This window comes from Tribolium castaneum, chromosome 8, assembly GCF_031307605.1.
Source record: "Tribolium castaneum strain GA2 chromosome 8, icTriCast1.1, whole genome shotgun sequence".
Lineage (NCBI taxonomy): Eukaryota > Metazoa > Arthropoda > Insecta > Coleoptera > Tenebrionidae > Tribolium > Tribolium castaneum.
The window spans coordinates 29,254-47,031 of record NC_087401.1 but is presented as its reverse complement, the minus strand read 5'-3'; the positions used below and the strand labels follow the sequence as shown (position 1 = coordinate 47,031).

Below are 17,778 nucleotides of genomic sequence, written 5' to 3'. Positions count from 1 at the left end.
GAAGCAGAACAGCACACGACATGTTATTTGCAACAGCAACGGAGACAAACGCACAAATCCTCCTAGTCAGCGAACCTAACAAATCTACGGTACAAAACCCAAACTGGATATGCGACCTAAATAACGACGCTGCAATAAGAATTCTTTCAAAAGACTTTAAACTAAGAAACTCAGGGGCAGGGACAGGCTTTGTCTGGATACAAAACGAAAATATAACCATATACAGTTGCTACTTGTCACCGAATTCAACCATCGAGGAATACACCAAAACGCTGGACGATATCCGGGACTCGACTAAACATCAACAAACACATATTATTATAACAGGCGATTTTAATGCGAAATCAACAGCATGGGGCATGCCTCAAATAGATGCAAGAGGAAGTATATTAAACGACTGGATTGCAGAACTAAACTTTATTACCAAAAACAAACCAAACTACTATACATTTGAAAGAGGTACAACAAAATCAATCATAGACTTAACACTAGTATCTCAAAACGTCGCAAATAACATACAAGGATGGACAACGATGGATACAGAATCCCTCAGCGACCACAAAATCATTTCTTTCAAATGGGAAACAAATTTACCAGATAGCCATCAGTATAATTCAAACCAACCCCCAGCGTGGAACCTAAAATCATTGAATAAGGCGAAACTCCTAAAAAGGTTTAATAAGTGTGGCAGTATAAACTCGCCCGAGCAACTAAAAGACAGTCTTGAAAAATCATGCAACGCTGCGATGTTAAAGAAATCTTTTTCACCAAAACGAAGACCCTGCTACTGGTGGAACGATCGTATTGCCCAACTCCGGAAAGAATCTATCAAAGCCAGACGAGCTGTAACAAGAGCTCGACCTAAAACAACATTGTCACAAAACCTAGAAACTAAGGTAAACACACTAAAAATAGCAAGGGATAAACTACGAAAGGAAATAAAAATCTCAAAACATTCAAAGTGGCAGGAATTATGTGCCTCAATTGATGACGACGTCTGGGGAAACGGCTATAAAATAGCAATGAGAAAGTTTGGCTACAGAATAGAATACAAACTTACTGAGGATGAACTGGAAAACGTTGTAGTGCATCTGTTTCCGCGCCATCCTGAAGTAGTATGGCCCGAACCAATAAAGAACCCCATAAAAAATTTCACACTGGAAGAACTACTAATTGCCGCCAAACGCCTGAAACCTGGTAAAGCCACTGGACCAGATGGTATTCCTGCAGAAATTATTAAAATTATAGCGGAAAATGAAACAAAGAAACTACTAAATGTATACAACACCTGTCTAAGGAGAAAATCCTTTCCGGATTGCTGGAAAACAGCACGACTGATTCTTCTTCCTAAACCTGGAAAAACAAACAAAGAACCAGGTTCATACAGACCAATTTGTATCTTGGATTCGGCAGGCAAATTAATGGAATATCTTATCCACTATAGACTGGAGCAGGAAGTTGAAAAACTGGGCGGTCTGTCCACACAACAATTTGGTTTCCGCAAAGGACTATCAACATCCCACGCTATTCAAAAAGTCATACAGATAGCAGAGAAAACTAGACTAGTCACATATAGACATCGTAAAACTTGCGTTATGATAACTCTAGACGTTAAAAATGCATTTAATTCGGCACCGTGGCAGGTTATACTTCAAGAATTGAAACTAAAAGGGATATCCACATCCCTCATAGATCTGATTAGAACATACCTGAACAACCGGTTTATACTCACCGAACATGGTAAACTACTAGAAGTAAACAGCGGGGTTCCACAGGGGTCGGTGCTCGCACCACTGCTATGGAATATAATGTATGACAGTGTCCTGAGACTGTCGGTTGCGGAAGATGTCGAGCTCGTGGGATATGCCGATGATTTGGCTGTGATTGTATCTGCAAAAACCATAGAGGATTTAGTAGAAAAAACAAATGATACTCTAGACAAAATTGTACACTGGATGTACAGCAAAAAGCTAAAATTAGCACCCGATAAAACAGAAGCAGTACTTCTAAATTGCAGAAGAAAACCTCCGGACGTACAGTTTAATATCATGGGAACTTTAGTTACGCCAAAAGAAGCAGTAAAATACCTCGGCGTGTGGATAGGAAGAAATATCAACTTTAAAAGGCACATAACAGAGTGCGCTATAAAAGCAGAAAAAACGATCTCTGCATTGTCATCAGTAATGCCTAACATTGGAGGTCCGTCAACGATGAAAAGAAAGATGTTGAGCACAGTGGGACACTCTGTAATTTTATACGGAGCACCAATATGGGCAAAGGCAATGGACACAATATCACTTCGGAACAAACTTTTATCGCTACAACGTAGAATGGCACTTAGGGTGACATGTGCCTATCGCACTGTTGCTACAGATTCGATTTTAGCCATAAGCGGCTTACCTCCTATTCACCTACTAACACAGGAAAGACGACAAATTTTCAACGGCAAAACAAAAGAAGAAAGTAGAAACCTCATGCTAGAAAAATGGCAGAGCGAATGGAGTGCATCTAAAAGCTGGTCAACATATCTAATAAAAGATATAAGGAAATGGTTTCTAAGAAAACATGGTGCCTTGAATTACTATTTAACTCAATTTCTGACGGGACATGGCAGTTTTAGAAAACACTCTACCTCTACGAAAGAGAGCGAAGCAGAGATGATGAATGCATTTATTGCGGCGAGAAAGATGACGCTGAACACACTATTATATACTGCCCTAGATGGAACTTAGAACGTCAAACCGTAGAGGAAAAGCTATATATAAAACTATCCACCGAAAACATAGTAGACACAATGTTGGAAGATGAAGAAAAATGGCTACAAATCAACGCCTTTGTATCTGCCGTTCTAAAAGCAAAAAGCAAAGAAGAGGAGAAGTGAAAGTAAATTAATAAGAGCAAATGGCCCACAAACGGGAACCGTTTCAGTTTGGTTTCAGAAAGGGCGTCTCAACCGTTCATGCGATTGATGAGGTTATACGGACAGCGGAACAGGAAAAGCTACCTTCCTATAGGCATAGAAAGACGTGCCTTATGATCACTTTTGATGTCCAAAACGCCTTTAACTCAGCGTCTTGGCAGATAATTTTAGAAGAGCTGAAACAGAAGGGAATATCACCGAGCCTAATAAATACTATTAGAGATTACCTCAACAACAGGAAAATCATTACAGACTACGGAGACACGGTCAAAGTGAACAGCGGAGTTCCCCAAGGATCTGTCCTTGCCGCCCTACTTTGGAACGTAATGTATGACAGTGTCCTTCGCATAGCAACGTCGGAAAATGTCAAACTTATAGGATACGCAGATGACCTGGCTGTTATTATCACCTGTAAGCAGATAGACGACTTGGAAGAAACAGCAAATCATGTAGTAGCGCAGATAGCAGACTGGATGGAGACCAAGCGCTTAAAACTAGCCCCCGAGAAAACTGAATGCATACTCCTTAGATGCAAACGCAAACCTCCGGCAGTTAAAATTAACGTGTTAGGAACAGAGATCAGCCCAAAAAGTTCTATAAAATATCTAGGGGTATGGATAGATCAGAACTGCGGTTTTAAACAACACATACAACAAACCGCAATTAAAGTTGAAAAGACAATTACAGCCTTATCATCAGTAATGCCCAACATAGGCGGACCAAGTTCCTCAAAGCGAAGGATGCTGTCATCCGTCGCCCACTCGGCCATGTTATACGGCGCACCTATATGGCATAACGCCATGACTATAGAGTCCTACAAAAAAAAACTATTTTCACTACAGCGAAGACTGGCCATTAGAATAGCCTCAGCATACAGAACCGCTCCGACAGATGCAATCATGGTCATAAGCGGAATCCCCCCGGTTCACCTTCAAGCGACAGAACGAAAAGACATCTTTTACGGGATGAGCAGATCGGACGCCAGAGACAAACTCATCAACAAATGGCAACGAGAGTGGACTGGTCGGAAATGCTGGACCTCTAAACTCATTCCAGACTTGCGGGTATGGCTCCAAAGAGATCATGGAACCCTTAACTATTACCTGACGCAGTTTTTAACGGGCCACGGAAACTTTCGATCATATCTTAGCGGAATACAAAGATGCCCTGACGATGAGTGCATCTACTGCGGGGAACGTGACTCGGCAGAACATATCCTATACTGCCCACGCTGGAAAGACTTCAGAGACGACGTTGGAGTACATCTGTCAAGAGAAAACATTATCGGGGTAATGCTGGAATCCCCGGAAAACTGGGCTAAAATAAGTGGACTGCTAACAGAAATCCTTAAGCAGAAAGACAAAGAAGAACTGTAGTAGAAGGAATCCCACGGCCCACCCGAAGTAATGCCGAGAGGCGGTTCCGGGTGGGGCTAACCGTGAAGAGAGGGAAGGGTTTTAGTCGGTCGAGCTGGGATCCGGTGGTCGCTCAACCCGACACTACCCGGAGGGTTGAACATCTTCCTCCGGGTGTCTGTCCAGCAGATTTCCTAATCCTCTTAAAAAAAAAAAAAAAGGTCAGGTCAGGTCAGGTCAGGTCAGGTCAGGTCAGGTCAGGTCAGGTCAGGTCAGGTCAGGTCAGGTCAGGTCAGGTCAGGTCAGGTCACGCACTGGTTCAAAGCAAGGAACTCCGAATCGGATTAACCCTCTGTCAAATCCGACCCAGGCAACCAGAAAACAAGTGTTTTAGATGCTGGGAGACGGGACATAGGGCGGACACCTGTAAAGGCCCTGACCGCTCAAAACTGTGTCTAAAGTGCGGCAAAAATGATCACAAAGCTGCCGAATGCAAAAATGAAATGTTCTGTCCAATTTGCAATGTTGCTGGACATCGTGCAAACGCAGGAAACTGCCCCCTTAGGAAAAAATCTAGCGGGCAGACTACTACTAATACAAAATGATCAGTTTTCTTCAGTTAAATGCGAACCGGAGCAGAAGAGCCCACGACATTCTGCACAAAACCGCCTCTGAGACCAACTCCGACATCGTTCTACTAAGTGAACCAAACCTGAAGGTTGTCGATAACCCAAGATACCTACACGACATTCGAAAAGATACCGCAATTAACATCCTTTCCAAGCATGTACAACTTAAATGCTCAGGGAGCGGGTCAGGGTTCACTTGGATCTCGACAAGTGTAGTCACCGTGTACAGTTGCTATATCTCCCCCAACTCTACAATCGGGGAGTTTATTAACGTGCTTGAGAGTCTAACCACCTCAATGCAAACGCAGTCAGACCCGGTAATCGTAACCGGAGACTTCAACGCCAAATCCACCGAATGGGGTATGCCATACAGTGATAGGCGAGGATCTCTCCTGGCCGATTGGATAGCACAGCACGACCTAACAGCGGTTAATAAACATGATGAGTACACCTTCCAAAGAGGACTAGCCCAATCTATTATTGACCTAACGCTAGTTCCAACTTATCTAGTTCATAAGTTGAGCAATTGGAGAACCCTTGATGCCGAATCGTTAAGCGACCATAAATATATTGCGTTTACGTGGGACGATAATGCGGGAACGACCTGCCAAACCTCAGGTTATACGGGCTGGAATCTAAAACGTTTAGACAAAGATAAGCTACTGTCCAAACTGAGAGAAGCAACCTGCGAATCAACACCAGCGAGTCTAAATAAGATCCTACAGAGAGCCTGCAACGCCGCTATGCCAAAAAAAAGATGTTTCCGAAATCGAAGACCCGTCTACTGGTGGAACGAAAAAATAGCCAACTTGCGGAAAAATGCTCTGAAGTTCCGTCGCACCATAACTCGACTCCGATCTAAAAGACAAGTCTCAGTGATGTTAATCGATGGAACTACTTCCAAACTCAAACAAGCACAGAAGATGCTACGAGACGAAATACAGAAAGCAAAATCTGAGAAATGGAAGGAGTTGTGTCTATCGCTCGAAGACGACCTTTGGGGAAACGGTTATCAGACAGTAATGAAAAGAACAGGCCAGGCTTGCCCTTTCAAGCTGCCGAGAGAGCAACTGAACAACATGGTAGCCATACTGTTTCCATTACACGCCGATGTTGACTGGATCAAAGAAAACTGCAAACCGATCCCTGATTTTACCCACGATGAGCTGCGGGATGCCGCCAGAAGACTCAAATCCGGCAAAGCACCAGGTCCAGATGGGGTCCCTGGAGAAATCATCAAGATCATGGTAGAAGAACGCCCGGATACGCTGCTTGAAATCTTTAACAGGTGCGCTAAAGACTCCACATTCCCGGACTGCTGGAAGATCGCACGTCTGATTCTCCTGCCAAAACCGGGCAAACTAAACAGAACAGCTAATGCATTCCGACCGATCTGCATCCTAGATGCGTCAGGAAAGCTATATGAGTACCTACTGTACAAGAGATTAGACGACGAAATTGAGCAACGCGGAGGGCTCTCACCGTTTCAGTTTGGTTTCAGAAAGGGCGTCTCAACCGTTCATGCGATTGATGAGGTTATACGGACAGCGGAACAGGAAAAGCTACCTTCCTATAGGCATAGAAAGACGTGCCTTATGATCACTTTTGATGTCCAAAACGCCTTTAATTCAGCGTCTTGGCAGATAATTTTAGAAGAGCTGAAACAGAAGGGAATATCACCGAGCCTAATAAATACTATTAGAGATTACCTCAACAACAGGAAAATCATTACAGACTACGGAGACACGGTCAAAGTGAACAGCGGAGTTCCCCAAGGATCTGTCCTTGCCGCCCTACTTTGGAACGTAATGTATGACAGTGTCCTTCGCATAGCAACGTCGGAAAATGTCAAACTTATAGGATACGCAGATGACCTGGCTGTTATTATCACCTGTAAGCAGATAGACGACTTGGAAGAAACAGCAAATCATGTAGTAGCGCAGATAGCAGACTGGATGGAGACCAAGCGCTTAAAACTAGCCCCCGAGAAAACTGAATGCATACTCCTTAGATGCAAACGCAAACCTCCGGCAGTTAAAATTAACGTGTTAGGAACAGAGATCAGCCCAAAAAGTTCTATAAAATATCTAGGGGTATGGATAGATCAGAACTGCGGTTTTAAACAACACATACAACAAACCGCAATTAAAGTTGAAAAGACAATTACAGCCTTATCATCAGTAATGCCCAACATAGGCGGACCAAGTTCCTCAAAGCGAAGGATGCTGTCATCCGTCGCCCACTCGGCCATGTTATACGGCGCACCTATATGGCATAACGCCATGACTATAGAGTCCTACAAAAAAAAACTATTTTCACTACAGCGAAGACTGGCCATTAGAATAGCCTCAGCATACAGAACCGCTCCGACAGATGCAATCATGGTCATAAGCGGAATCCCCCCGGTTCACCTTCAAGCGACAGAACGAAAAGACATCTTTTACGGGATGAGCAGATCGGACGCCAGAGACAAACTCATCAACAAATGGCAACGAGAGTGGACTGGTCGGAAATGCTGGACCTCTAAACTCATTCCAGACTTGCGGGTATGGCTCCAAAGAGATCATGGAACCCTTAACTATTACCTGACGCAGTTTTTAACGGGCCACGGAAACTTTCGATCATATCTTAGCGGAATACAAAGATGCCCTGACGATGAGTGCATCTACTGCGGGGAACGTGACTCGGCAGAACATATCCTATACTGCCCACGCTGGAAAGACTTCAGAGACGACGTTGGAGTACATCTGTCAAGAGAAAACATTATCGGGGTAATGCTGGAATCCCCGGAAAACTGGGCTAAAATAAGTGGACTGCTAATAGAAATCCTTAAGCAGAAAGACAAAGAAGAACTGTAGTAGAAGGAATCCCACGGCCCACCCGAAGTAATGCCGAGAGGCGGTTCCGGGTGGGGCTAACCGTGAAGAGAGGGAAGGGTTTTAGTCGGTCGAGCTGGGATCCGGTGGTCGCTCAACCCGACACTACCCGGAGGGTTGAACATCTTCCTCCGGGTGTCTGTCCAGCAGATTTCCTAATCCTCTTAAAAAAAAAAAAAAAAAAAAAAGGTCAGGTCAGGTCAGGTCAGGTCAGGTCAGGTCGCATAGAAACCAAAACAGCATCAAAAGAAATTTTTCTTAAAGATATTCCCAGAGACTGTATAGCAGAAGACATTGCAGAAGCCATCAATAAAACAGCAAATAGCCAATCGAAGGAGATTGACGTGTTTGTTTCACCAGACAAAGGAAAAGGGTCAAAATTTGCGGTAGCCACGGTGCCTGCCCAAATAGCTAACACCATTTTAGAACATAAAAGAATACGAATCGGCTGGGATTGGTGTCGTATAGAAGAAAGGATACGCTTATCCAGATGTTTTGGGTGTATGGAATTTGGTCATACGGCCAGCAACTGTAAAACTTCCTCTTCAAAAGACAAAGAAAAATTACTGCTTAGATGTCTCAACTGCGGCGCCGATGAACACACGGCGAAGACATGCGAAAATAAAACAAAATGCTACAGCTGCGGAACCGAAGGACACCGACCATCGAGTATGTCATGCCCAAACTATAAAAAAGCTGTAAACGAACTTAAAGCAAAAAACAAAGGGCAAGTCAAAGAAAATAACATATCATCCAAGACCAATGTATAAATTCCTCCAACTAAATACAAACAGAAGCAGAACAGCACACGACATGTTATTTGCAACAGCAACGGAGACAAACGCACAAATCCTCCTAGTCAGCGAACCTAACAAATCTACGGTACAAAACCCAAACTGGATATGCGACCTAAATAACGACGCTGCAATAAGAATTCTTTCAAAAGACTTTAAACTAAGAAACTCAGGGGCAGGGACAGGCTTTGTCTGGATACAAAACGAAAATATAACCATATACAGTTGCTACTTGTCACCGAATTCAACCATCGAGGAATACACCAAAACGCTGGACGATATCCGGGACTCGACTAAACATCAACAAACACATATTATTATAACAGGCGATTTTAATGCGAAATCAACAGCATGGGGCATGCCTCAAATAGATGCAAGAGGAAGTATATTAAACGACTGGATTGCAGAACTAAACTTTATTACCAAAAACAAACCAAACTACTATACATTTGAAAGAGGTACAACAAAATCAATCATAGACTTAACACTAGTATCTCAAAACGTCGCAAATAACATACAAGGATGGACAACGATGGATACAGAATCCCTCAGCGACCACAAAATCATTTCTTTCAAATGGGAAACAAATTTACCAGATAGCCATCAGTATAATTCAAACCAACCCCCAGCGTGGAACCTAAAATCATTGAATAAGGCGAAACTCCTAAAAAGGTTTAATAAGTGTGGCAGTATAAACTCGCCCGAGCAACTAAAAGACAGTCTTGAAAAATCATGCAACGCTGCGATGTTAAAGAAATCTTTTTCACCAAAACGAAGACCCTGCTACTGGTGGAACGATCGTATTGCCCAACTCCGGAAAGAATCTATCAAAGCCAGACGAGCTGTAACAAGAGCTCGACCTAAAACAACATTGTCACAAAACCTAGAAACTAAGGTAAACACACTAAAAATAGCAAGGGATAAACTACGAAAGGAAATAAAAATCTCAAAACATTCAAAGTGGCAGGAATTATGTGCCTCAATTGATGACGACGTCTGGGGAAACGGCTATAAAATAGCAATGAGAAAGTTTGGCTACAGAATAGAATACAAACTTACTGAGGATGAACTGGAAAACGTTGTAGTGCATCTGTTTCCGCGCCATCCTGAAGTAGTATGGCCCGAACCAATAAAGAACCCCATAAAAAATTTCACACTGGAAGAACTACTAATTGCCGCCAAACGCCTGAAACCTGGTAAAGCCACTGGACCAGATGGTATTCCTGCAGAAATTATTAAAATTATAGCGGAAAATGAAACAAAGAAACTACTAAATGTATACAACACCTGTCTAAGGAGAAAATCCTTTCCGGATTGCTGGAAAACAGCACGACTAATTCTTCTTCCTAAACCTGGAAAAACAAACAAAGAACCAGGTTCATACAGACCAATTTGTATCTTGGATTCGGCAGGCAAATTAATGGAATATCTTATCCACTATAGACTGGAGCAGGAAGTTGAAAAACTGGGCGGTCTGTCCACACAACAATTTGGTTTCCGCAAAGGACTATCAACATCCCACGCTATTCAAAAAGTCATACAGATAGCAGAGAAAACTAGACTAGTCACATATAGACATCGTAAAACTTGCGTTATGATAACTCTAGACGTTAAAAATGCATTTAATTCGGCACCGTGGCAGGTTATACTTCAAGAATTGAAACTAAAAGGGATATCTACATCCCTCATAGATCTGATTAGAACATACCTGAACAACCGGTTTATACTCACCGAACATGGTAAACTACTAGAAGTAAACAGCGGGGTTCCACAGGGGTCGGTGCTCGCACCACTGCTATGGAATATAATGTATGACAGTGTCCTGAGACTGTCGGTTGCGGAAGATGTCGAGCTCGTGGGATATGCCGATGATTTGGCTGTGATTGTATCTGCAAAAACCATAGAGGATTTAGTAGAAAAAACAAATGATACTCTAGACAAAATTGTACACTGGATGTACAGCAAAAAGCTAAAATTAGCACCCGATAAAACAGAAGCAGTACTTCTAAATTGCAGAAGAAAACCTCCGGACGTACAGTTTAATATCATGGGAACTTTAGTTACGCCAAAAGAAGCAGTAAAATACCTCGGCGTGTGGATAGGAAGAAATATCAACTTTAAAAGGCACATAACAGAGTGCGCTATAAAAGCAGAAAAAACGATCTCTGCATTGTCGTCAGTAATGCCTAACATTGGAGGTCCGTCAACGATGAAAAGAAAGATGTTGAGCACAGTGGGACACTCTGTAATTTTATACGGAGCACCAATATGGGCAAAGGCAATGGACACAATATCACTTCGGAACAAACTTTTATCGCTACAACGTAGAATGGCACTTAGGGTGACATGTGCCTATCGCACTGTTGCTACAGATTCGATTTTAGCCATAAGCGGCTTACCTCCTATTCACCTACTAACACAGGAAAGACGACAAATTTTCAACGGCAAAACAAAAGAAGAAAGTAGAAACCTCATGCTAGAAAAATGGCAGAGCGAATGGAGTGCATCTAAAAGCTGGTCAACATATCTAATAAAAGATATAAGGAAATGGTTTCTAAGAAAACATGGTGCCTTGAATTACTATTTAACGCAATTTCTGACGGGACATGGCAGTTTTTAGAAAATACCTCTACGAAAGAGAGCGAAGCAGAGATGATGAATGCATTTATTGCGGCGAGAAAGATGACGCTGAACACACTATTATATACTGCCCTAGATGGAACTTAGAACGTCAAACCGTAGAGGAAAAGCTATATATAAAACTATCCACCGAAAACATAGTAGACACAATGCTGGAAGATGAAGAAAAATGGCTACAAATCAACGCCTTTGTATCTGCCGTTCTAAAAGCAAAAAGCAAAGAAGAGGAGAAGTGAAAGTAAATTAAAGTAAAGAGCAAATGGCCCACCCACCATGAAGTAATGCCCACTAAGTTCCGTGGTGGTGTTGGAAGAGCGGTGGGTGGTTTTTTAGTGGGTCGGGATGCATCGCATGACCCAACCCCACACTCCCCGGCTCACGACATCCAAGCCGGGAGCTCCTGTAGGAGTTTTTCCCCCACCGCTTAAAAAAAAAAAAAAAAGGTCAGGTCAGGTCAGGTCAGGTCAGGTCAGGTCAGGTCAGGTCAGGTCAGGTCAGGTCAGGTCAGGTCAGGTCAGGTCCCCGTGTGGGGATTCGGTGTGTTCCCCCATCGGGCGCGTCCCCAGGTGGCGGATAGGGGAATGCCTCCCAGATATGGGTGGTAGGGGTGAAATCAAATAGCCCCCGCGGACCAAAAACACACCATTTAAACCCAGAAAGCGTCTGTACCCAAATTGGGCGGCTTACCTGGTCGTCGTCAGACCCGGAGCGGGCGGACGGAGAAGTGCTGGCAGTAGCTCTAAAATGCAATCGGATTGGAACTTATAATGAGCGGCAAAGAACACAGGAAAGTTGTTACTGATCAGGGGGTAGGATCCCCAGATCCGGCAGGGGTGGAGTTGTTAGCGCGGGGCTCCCCCAGGTCGTCATCCAGCGACCGCGATGCAGTGCGGCTAGGGAACCAGGGCACACTGCAGGAAATAGCGACTGGAACGGTCAAGAAACGTGGGAAAGATGAAGGAAAACCGACTGGCACAACACTTGTGCATAGCCGACTTAACTTTATGGTAGGAAACATACAGAGAAGTAACTCTCTTAGTCACGCAGAAAAGAAAAGGAAGTATATGGATACTTCAGCGGAGAACCTCAATCCAGAGGATGGTGTATATATTAAGAAAGAATGCCCAGAAGTATTCGTACTGAAGGAGGAACTCAACCAGATTGTCAGACTGGTGAAAGAACTTGAGAAAAAAACCGGAGAAATGTATAACCCAAAAAAAGAACTGGTTAATCTAGTTAGCAAACTTTCCCGAAGCGTTCAGGTTTTGAACAGAACTTCAATCCTGACATGGCTGGAAAACCATAGGTATGAACCCGTCGAAAAGATGACGATAGATGCGGATGTGCAAACAGACGCAGAGAGCAGCGGAGATGAAGTACAGACTAAGACACCAAAAGCTACGATGGTAGACTGCGCCACACAAATAGAAAATTGGAGTCAAAGAAGGCCCGAACTTACGACTTGGACGCAAGTAACAAATTTTAAGGAGTTTCAGGAAATATCAAAAAAGGAGTGGCCATCTAACATATATAGCAGCACGGAAATCAAAATCGGAAATCCTCTAGCGACAAAAGACAGCGTAGTAAAGGTGGTTTTTGTAGAACCAGAAGATACACAAATGACGCGAAGTATACAGTCACTATATAAAGATAGATATCCAGAACTTCTTGAAATCGAAGAAGATTATGGTACCCTGGAACAAGTTACAAAGATAGGAAATATGGAAAGCCGCCGAAAAGTTATCAAGATTCTTGCCACAAATCCTGAAGACTTGTGGGAAAAATTGAATAGGTTAAAAGAAAATACAGATAACGGGGAATGGATCGTTATGCACCATCTTACTTGGATGGATAATAAGCAGCTCCAGAAAGTTGTGGAAGCAGTTTTTCATGAAACCGAAACAAAGGTGGTAATATACACCAATCGAACAAAAGTGGAAAGCGAGGTAGAAAAAAAAACCAAAAAGTTAAAAGAATTCAAAACGTACGCGATTACCGTACAAGGAGAAGGAAAAGAATTTAAAGATATTATAAAAGAGGTAAGTGGCTGTTTGCAAACGGAGCCATCGGCAAAACAAATTAAAAGTATTCGCAGTACTAGGGAAGGGAAAGTACTTATAGTCCTAGAAAAAGACGATGATGCTAAAGAAAATATAAAAACCAAAATCCAAAACATAAGCAATTCAATTATTGTTAAAGATGTTAGCAATAAAAAAAATAGTAAAAATCAAACGATACACATCAGAGGCTTATGCGAGGGCACAAACAAGATTGATATAGAAACAGCTATAAAAGAAGCAATAGAGCCCAATGAAGAGACTTATATAAAAATAGGTGACCCTCGCCCTAATCGAGACAGGACCTTGGCAGTAACAGCTACAGTAGACCAGAGAACATCAGATAAAATAATAGAATCGCGTTACCTGCGGGTTGGTTTAGTAAAGTGCAGCGTAGAAAAACGGATAGACTTGAAAAGGTGTTTTAAATGTTGGGCTTTTGACCATGAGGCAGCTCAATGCGATGGAACAGATAGAAAGGATTTGTGCTTTAAATGCGGACAAAAAGGTCACGCATCCAAAACCTGTGAAAATGAAGAATATTGCCCTATTTGTGCTGTTCAAGGACATAAAACCGGAGGTGGCCGCTGCAAAGCTTTCAAGAAGGCACTTAGTTTAGCAAGGAGGGGCGAAAGACAACAATTATTCTAAATGGCTAACAAACAAATAAGATTTATGCAGCGTAAAATTAGGGAACGAATGTTAGAGTGCTTACCAACATATAACTACAAAATGTGCCGTATAATATATATGAATGTAAATAGGAGTAGGGGTTGTCACGACTTGGTAGAAAAAATGGCCGAGGAGCAAAACTGCGACATATTACTGGTCACGGAACCTAACAAAAAGGTAGTGCAATCGGGTGGATGGTATTGTGATCTCCGAATCGACGCTGCTGTCAAAGTTTTATCGAGGGCGGTCAGCGTAATCGACTGCCGGTCAGGAAATGGCTTTGTTTGGATCGAAACGGATAAGTATAAGATCTACAGTTGTTACATATCCCCCAATTGTGCTTACGAGGAATATCATGAGACTCTCGAAAGACTACGGGATCACTTAGTAGTCAACCGTAACCGCTCTCTTGTAACCGGTGACTTCAATGCCAAATCGTATTTATGGGGAAACGTGAGCGAAGATAAAAGAGGCAAGGAGTTAGCGGATCTAATCGGTGAACTAGAGATGTGGGTGCTAAATCAGGGCAATCAGCCGACTTTCGTCAGAGGACAAAGCTCATCAATAATTGATATAACTTTTGCTTCCCCAAAGGTAGCTCAATGTGTGAAGGGTTGGCATGTTCACGAGGATGCCCCTCTAGGTGATCACTTGCCGATTGTTTTCGCTCTACAGCCCCAGAGAAACCGCGCAAACGAAGGAGAACCTCCAAGCAGATGGCGATGGTCCGAAACATGCCGGGAGAGACTATTTGCCTCCCTAAGAAACAAATTAAAATCACATATGGCGATATCCCCAGAGAAATTAACCTCTTTGGTGATAGAAGCCTGCAAGGAGAATCTCACGAGATACGAAAGCGGGGGAGGTAGCAGACGCAAGGTCTACTGGTGGAACGACCAAATAAGAAGCAGTAGGACAAAATGCGTGAAGGCCAGAAGAACTCTTATGCGCGCTAACAGAAGGAAACGGAAAGAAGCAATAGAGTTGATGACTCTAGAAGCCGATTACGCTATCGCTAAAAAAGAGCTTCGGAAGCAAATTAAAATTGCCAAGGACAATGCCTGGAAAAAGCTTATTGACGAGTTGGAAGAGGATCCATGGGGAAAAACATACCAAGTTGTAATGAAAAAGCTAAAAAGAGAAACGCCCCCAACTCTGAACGAGAAGTTGCGAAACGTTAAGGCACTATTCCCCCAAAAAATTCCAATCTTATGGGAGCCACCGATGGTTCAGACATGGGATCCGTTTACTAGGGAAGAGTTGGCAACAGCGGCGGCTAAAATTAGGGTTAAAAAAGCCTCCGGCCCGGATGGGATACCACCAGAGGTCGTGCGCCTTGCATGCGAGGCAGTACCTGAGGTGGTCCTCGGGACAATGAATCGGATCATGAAATCGGGAGTTTTCCCTCCGAACTGGAAAACGGCAAGGCTAGTGTTGATCCCTAAGAAAGGTATGGACGAAGAGGGGAACAGGAAAATGAGGCCAATCTGCTTGTTGGATGTATTCGGCAAGTTGTTAGAACACCTAATAAGAGCGAGACTGAACGAGGACATTGACGACAATGGGGGCCTCTCCGACCAACAGTTTGGCTTCAGGGAGGGACGATGCACCCTAGACGCGGTTACGGAAGTGATGAAGTTGGCCAAGTTTGCAAATAACGGAACGTGGGGACGCAAAGATTATTGCGCACTGGTGACCCTGGATATTGAAAATGCTTTTAACTCGGCATCGTGGCTGCACATAATAGAACAACTTAGAAGACGAGGGATAAAAAAGGAGCTTCTTAGACTCATTATGAGTTATCTGGAGGGTAGGAGGATCGAAGTAACTCCAAACCACATTGTGGACATTACCTGCGGAGTCCCCCAAGGCTCAGTTCTTGGGCCGTCCCTATGGAATATATTATATGATGGGGTATTAAAGCAGGATATGCCCCTGGGAGTTAAACTAGTAGCCTTCGCAGATGACCTGGCGGTGGCTGCTATAGGACGCAACGAGGAAGATCTTATGAGGAACACAAATCAGGCCCTCGCACGGGTAGCAAGCTGGTTGGAAGAAAACGAACTGAAGCTGGCCGCGGAAAAAACGGAGGCTGTGCTGCTCGTTGGAAGACGACGACCCAGGGCGGTTCAGTTCCAAATAATGGGTGCCAAGATCGAGCCAAAGAAAGTGATAAAATACCTCGGTATTTATATAGACCAAGCGTGTACTTTTTCTGACCATCTCGCCAAGACCGCAGCAAAAGCAGAGGGGACAATATCGGCATTGAGTCGCATTATGCCAAACATTGGAGGACCTGGGAGTAACAGGCGAAAACTTCTCGCAGGGGTGGCAACTTCAATGCTCCTTTATGGCTGCGAGGTATGGCACACGGCGCTAGCAACGAAAAAGAATGTAGTCGTACTAGAAAGCACTCATAGGAGGATCCTGGCGCGCGTCGCTTGCGCTTACCGCACGGTTTCGACAGAAGCGGCACAAGTCATTACTGGAGTGCCGCCAGCCCGGCTGCTGGTCGAAGAAAGGGTTAAGCAAAGATGTACAGGCATGTCAAAATCAATGGCCCGCTCACACACGCTAAATCTATGGCAGGAAAACTGGCAGCAGACCACCAAAGCTAGGTGGACCAGAAGATTAATCCCTGATATCGAGAAATGGGTAAAGAGAAAACATGGGGAAATTGACTATCATCTGACGCAGGCGCTAACGGGGCATGGGTGCTTCGGTACCTACCTGTGCCGCATTGGCAAAATACTAAATGCAAGTTGCTGGTATTGTGGCGAGGAGGACACTCCGTCACATACATTATTTTCGTGCTCGTACTTCGATCCACTGAGGATGGACGTGATGAAGAAAATTCTAGTGTGGCCAGAAGAAAGTAATCTTATTGAGGAGATGTTAGAGTCCCCAGAGAAATGGGATGTTCTACACACTTTTGTGAAGAAAATCATGACGCAAAAAGAAAAAAAGGAAAGAGAGTTAGAGGCCGGAGGAGTGAAATAAAGGAAAAGTCAGCCGCCATAGCGGATTAATACCCATCGGGTGATCACCGCTTTGGAATCACGGCAGAGGAAAGGGAGTTTAGTGGGTTAAAGGCCCACACTCCTCGGGTCGCTTAGAACACCAAAGACCCGGGGGTTGGCTGTGAAGCTTCTCCTGAACCTCTTTAAAAAAAAAAAAAAAAAAAAAAAGGTCAGGTCAGGTCAGGTCAGGTCAGGTCAGGTCAGGTCAGGTCAGGTCCCCGTGTGAAGTTTGGCTGGTCTTCCATCGGGCGCCTCCCCAGGTGGCGGATAGGGGAAAGCCTCCCAGATATGGGTGGTACCGGGGAAATCAAATACCCGGGGCGGACCAAAACCAGTCAAGATCACACCGTAACTCCAGACGTGGTCTGGAAACGGGGGCCGCGCGGTTTCGGGGCTGCGAGGTTTAGAGAGCCTCTATAAAATTCTCTCTAATCAAAATAAGACAATCATGAGCGACGAATCAAGGAAGAAACTTACGGTGCAAGGGAGGGATACCCTAGTACCCGTCGGTGAGGGAGTGGTTGGACAGGCTCTCCCTGACGGTCAGCCAACGACTGTTCAGACACCTTCGGTGAGGAGTCAGGCCGAGGCGTCACCGAAAGCTACTGACTTCAAACGAGGAAGCAGGCAAACACTGTACGAGAAAATATCAAGAAGCCACTCGCTAGGAAGTGCCGATAAGAAACGGAAGTACACGGATATGTCTCCAGGCTACGAAAGGAGCATAGAACCCTACAAAAAGGTTGAGAGTCCAGAGGCCTTTGTGCTAACAGAAGCACTGGACATGGTAATTAAACTAGGTTTGGATCTCGAAA

General features: G+C 44.0%; 2 long non-coding RNA genes across 2 annotated transcripts; both read right to left on the bottom strand.

Moving 5' to 3' along the window:
- Window positions 1-471: 471 nt before the first annotated feature.
- On the bottom strand, window positions 472-2,592 carry LOC103314158 (uncharacterized). The gene is made up of 4 exons (XR_511621.3): window positions 1,733-2,592; window positions 1,289-1,353; window positions 1,061-1,224; window positions 472-1,009 (listed from the first exon to the last, which is right to left on the bottom strand). It is a non-coding gene; the product is annotated as an uncharacterized LOC103314158 (long non-coding RNA).
- A 6,452-nt stretch (window positions 2,593-9,044) lies between these two features.
- On the bottom strand, window positions 9,045-11,172 carry LOC135267009 (uncharacterized). The gene is made up of 3 exons (XR_010335238.1): window positions 9,862-11,172; window positions 9,634-9,797; window positions 9,045-9,582 (listed from the first exon to the last, which is right to left on the bottom strand). It is a non-coding gene; the product is annotated as an uncharacterized LOC135267009 (long non-coding RNA).
- Between the last annotated feature and the right edge of the window lie 6,606 nt (window positions 11,173-17,778).